Source organism: Chrysochloris asiatica, unplaced genomic scaffold (assembly GCF_000296735.1).
Source record: "Chrysochloris asiatica unplaced genomic scaffold, ChrAsi1.0 scaffold00023, whole genome shotgun sequence".
NCBI classification, from domain to species: domain Eukaryota; kingdom Metazoa; phylum Chordata; class Mammalia; order Afrosoricida; family Chrysochloridae; genus Chrysochloris; species Chrysochloris asiatica.
The window spans coordinates 27,367,974-27,373,270 of record NW_006408541.1 but is presented as its reverse complement, the minus strand read 5'-3'; the positions used below and the strand labels follow the sequence as shown (position 1 = coordinate 27,373,270).

General features: G+C 40.9%; 1 pseudogene; it reads left to right on the top strand.

Moving 5' to 3' along the window:
- Window positions 1-522: 522 nt before the first annotated feature.
- Window positions 523-1,709, top strand: LOC102823907 (annotated as a pseudogene).
- The last annotated feature ends 3,588 nt before the right edge of the window (window positions 1,710-5,297 follow it).

Sequence of the window (5,297 nt, the reverse complement as noted above, 5' to 3'; positions counted from 1 at the left end):
GGTTGAGAGCTTATCCCACAGCACTACACCAACCTAGGAAAACTTATGGGAACCTTATGGGTTTCTACTTTGTCACATAAGGTTACTGTGAGTCAAAATCAACTCAACAGCACCTAATAACAACAACTTTATTATTATGATTTCAATAATAACTACTGTAATTGAATTATCAAACATGAAAGTCTCTATATGAGTTAATTACTATCATTATCATTATTACTTTCATTACTATTCTCCTTAGTCAGAATTAATTCAATAGCAGTAGGTTTGGTTTCATTTCATGAAGCATCTACACAAAAGCTAATTGTTAATTTTTTACTACTGTCTTCATCTAATAACAGATTTGAATTTTTAAAATACTTTATATTTAGTGCTATTAGATTGTCTCCTTATAGGAGAAAGGCTCAGAAAATCTTTCCTTTTTCTTATCAGTTTTGCTTTACAACGTATCACTCCCAGTTAGAAAAATGTAGCAAACATGTTATTAAACAATTTATCTCCTTTCTTCACTCTCCTTGAGGAATGCTCCAACACTTGGAAGTGCCTCTATTCTCAGCCCTCCAAACAGGGGCAGACTACCTCCACTTTGATGTACCAGATGGCATCCTGAGTTTTCACAAGGCCAAACTCAATGCAGACAGGCTGAAGCAAAACAGGCTAAAGGTAACAGAAAAGATAAAATTGAGCAAACCTTCATGATGGGAATGTTATAGCATATCTGAAACTTGTCAACAGCACAGACAAGCTGCAGACTGGATGTATTAAATAAGTCTTTGAGAAAAAGAATTCAGAAAGCAACTCACTCCATTGCCAAACTAGAGAAGAAGTTGGAGAAATATCACAGAAAGCTCAGGGAGACAGAGCAAAATGGAGCCTTCAGAAGTTTGAAGCACATTTCTAAAGTCCGTCTGAAGGACCTGTACCACTCTCTGAAAGATATCCACAGGAAATCTCCAACTCCTCCCCAGTATGGAGAAAAGTAAGTCTGGCATGCCAAGGCTGTCCCTCACTCTACCTGTGTTTATTTTTAGTAAGTCCAGAGAGTTTACCATCTTAATCCAAAATAAGTTTGGTAGCACTGACAACATTGCTCACTTATAAAACTCCTTAGAGACTTTAGGCTAAAGGCCTAAAGTCTCTAAGTGTCTACGGGGGCAGCACTACCACCATGAACAATCCCAAATATGGCAGTGATGACAAGTGTTTGGGTAGCACATCAACCTCCACTGGCAGTAATGGGAACCAGTCCTTTGGGGATGGCAGACCAATGTGTTAGACAGCCAGGGGAAGCTCACCACGATCTTGGAGGAACTGAGGGAGATCAAGGACACCCAGGCACAGCTGGCTGGGGACATCAAGGCACTGAAGGTGCAGTTTAAGAGTGAATGCAGCACTAATTCTTGGCACCTGCAAGAGGAGAGCTAAAACTCTGACAGCCTGGAAGTTCAGCTCCATGATGAGGTGCACAAGATAGCCATCATGAAGCAGGAACTGGCCAGTAGTGAGGAGAAGGTGGCCTATCAGACCTATGTGTGCTCATGGGACATCCAGAAAGCCTTGGAATCCTGCCAGACTTGTGTTTCTAAGCTAAGTTCCATCCACAGGAGCAGCAAGCTCTGCAGACAAATACCAGGAATGCCAAAGTTTTCCTGAGGATTATAAATGGGACCTTGGTCTTTCTGACTGTCATCTTAGTATGTGAATGGTGAGCTGTGTGGACTATTACAACACTTGCCTCACTGACGATAAGCTGCTCCTCTCTGATGTCGTGAAAAACATGGGAAACTGTTCACTACAGATTAATAAGTGAACACAAGTAAGTCTGAGCTTACCTTGCTTACTGGGTACTCCATCCCTGCCAGAGATTGTAAATGTAAAAAGATTCTGTTGAAAGGTGCTGTGGGGTTGGGAGAGAAACAGATGCCAGCCATATCTAGAAGCAGAATCTTGGATGCAGTGAGAAAGCGTTAAATTCGTCACGTCTTGTGTAAGTAAGCATAAGTAGGCCTGTGCTTACCTTGCTTATTGGGTAATCTGACACTGTCTCCAGGTCTTATTGCTTACTCAATACAACCTGCTTTTAAAAAGCAGGTTCTTTTCTGACCTCCTATCTCTTTCCCATGGACACTGTGATCGCCATATAAATATGGAGACTTGTTTAAAATAAACTTATAGCATGCCAGGATTGACAGCTGTAGCCCATGTCCTTAACTCTATAATAGCAAACATCTGAACCAAGAGGAAAAAGTCAGTAAACCATCCGGATGTTTCGTTGATGTGTTGCCATGCATTCAGAAGTTATGCAACAGCTGGATGGCAAGCTAGTATGTTGGCCTTTATTGGGCTGTTTGGATATTGTGTAGACATAGGTTTTATCTTAACATGGACATAATTTATGAGTTTGGAATTTCAAATGCAATCCAAATCCTTAGGAGCCTGAATCCATTCACCCTTGGCAACACGTGAGTATGTGTTTTTAAGGCAATAAGACTTGGAAAGTTTATTTAAAAGTCTCAAAAGGCATTTGGACATCAAATAACTCTCAAAACCCAATGTTTTTGTGATTTAAATGAATCAGAAACATATGGATTAAATTTCCTTTAAATTGTGCTCTAGATTAAAAACCAAGGGAAAAAGTGCTCAGGGCCAAATGTGTTTTGGGTTTTTCAGGACAAAATATGGCTGAAAATGAGCTAGAGACATGAACGGCACCTACACTGCTGCTGGGGTGCCCACTCCTCAAATCGGTTTAAGGACCCGAGTAAGTTTTAGCCACAGAGCATTTGTTCTCGCTCTGCCAAGAAACCGCAGAGACCACTGGAACACAATCATAATAACAAACATCAACAATTAAAATGTCTGCTAATTTGCAGTTAGCCAAAAACAAACAACATACTTCAAAGTCAAACTCAAGATGTCTCTTTTTAAAGTTTCCCTACAGGATCTGAAAGTGATTAAAAGAGAAATGACATCTGAAAAAGGAGCTGTTGCAAGCATTATTTAAAAGCAGGCAGAGATGGACTTTCTAGCAGCCAAGCCACCACAAGTAACAACCCAACTCTGGACTTGTCATCTTTGGGCTCAGCTATGAGCCTAAATTCAATGCATAGGGCTCTAGATTAAGCCAGAGAAAGTCAACCTGGAAGCCCTGGTGTGGATGCACATGGAGAGTTTAGTTTCCCATGGGAGAGGGTTTGTATCTGACGTCTACACCTCCCACCTTTCTGCAGTCTGGCCAATGAAAGAACAGAATCAGTTTACTTGTGTTGGTAACCTCAAACCCTTGTACACATGTGTTTCAGTCATATTGACTTTTTCATCCTGGATTTTTTCCAAAGTATTTGCCTTTCCATTTTACTTCTTCAGATTAAAATAACAGACCCATTTTTCTAGGTTCACCAGTCTTGACTTTGGAAGTCATGAGATCTTTGGAGGAAAGAGCCCAGAGTCTGCCTCCCTGGCTCACCTGCAGAGCGTTTCCATAACACCTCTCTCAACTCTCCGTTCCTTTCTCCCTCATAGTTTGAACCTTGTGGCTTATAGTTAGGAATTTTATCCCATTTGAGGGTTGCCTTTATTACTCCCTTTTATCAAGTTTTATGTGAAATCTCTGAAATGTCTACATTTAAGAAGGCCATTGATTCATTCAAGAAACATTTGTTATTAAGTGCATAATATGTGTTACGGACATATTTGCTCAAGTTATGTCTGTTACCAGCACAACCACACTAGATGAGTAAATAATACATGGATATGTAAGCTAGTTGAAGACCACTGTCTTCAACTACACAGTACCACAGGTGTACTGGCAAACATAAAACATGCTGATGGAATAGAGTATCAGTGAGTTTGTGGGGAGAAAGAGGCTAGAGGAAGCTCTCTGAGGAGGTTATATTTCATTCAAGCCCTGTATGGGGAGAAGGAGAGTCTTGGTGTCTCAATGGTTAAAGCATTTGGCTATTAACCAAAAGGTCAGTGGTTTGAACCTACTAGTAATTCCTCAGGAGAAAGAACTGGCAGACTGCTTTTATAAAGATTTACAGCTGTGGAAATGTTATAGGAGAGCTCGATGCTGTCCTATAGGGTCTATATGAGTCAGAAATGAGCCAACCGCAGTGAGTTCGTTTATGGGATAGGGAAAAGAAGTACATCTTCTGAAAAGTTGGGTGCATATGTTTCTTGAAGCTGCTGTACTCAGTTATCATAAATCAGGTGAATTACAGCAACTAAAGTTTACTCTCACACAGTTCTAGAGGCTTTGCTGTGGTTGGTTGCCATTGAGTTGCCTCCGACTCACAGCATGTGTCTAACAGAATGAAAGGCTGCCCATGCTGCATTATCTTCATGATCATCAATATTGTGGAGTCCAGTGTGTGGCTGCTGTGTCCTTTCATCTCATGGAAGGTTTTCCTTGTTTGTACGTACTCTCTATTTCATCAGCCATGATGTCTTTTCCTAATGATTGGTCTTTCCTGATGATGTGTCTAAAGCAAGGGGGAGAGAGCTGAAGTGTCACCATCCTTGCTTCAAAGGACCTTTCTGGCTGTATTTCTCCTATGAGTGATTTGATTTATTTATCATTCTGGAAGCCCATTATAGATTCATTATTCTTCACCAATACTGCAATTTGAATGTATCAATTCTTCTACTGTCTTCCTTTGTCATTGTCCTGCTTTTCATGCATGGGAGGTGATTGAAAATTAAAAAATTAAAGTAGTCTCCTTCTGGACACTCTGGACAAGCATCCATTTCATGTCTTTCTCCTGGTGTTTGCCAGTAGCCCTTGGTATCCCTTGACTTGTGAAGTATCATTCCAATCTCTGCTTCCATTTCACATGACCTTTCCTCTTTGGCGTCTTTTCCTTTTGTTGTCTCTTATAAGGACGATTGTTGGTGTCTCTTATGAGGACAATTGCTGCTAATATAATGTAGGATGAACGCATCAGCAGATATTTACCTTAATTCCATATTCAAGGACGCTTATTGCATATAAGGTCACATTCTGATGTTCTAGGTGCACATACCTTCTAGGGAATTCAGTTCAGTCTACTGAGGAAGAGTGCTCCTGACAGGGAAGACAGCAAGAGCTTTCTGTTCATCCGTGAGGCAGGATGAGCTAGTTCTATGGAAAAGAAGAATGAGGACAGTCTGCATGGAATGTACGGGTAGGGAGAGGAGACTTCAAAAAAGTGAATGTAAACAGATAATGAAACGTTTCCAGGAACTCTTTGAAGGCTGCTTGTGTGGCATAAGTAAGGGCAGGGTGGTGTGAGATGGAGAGTACACAGGGAACACGG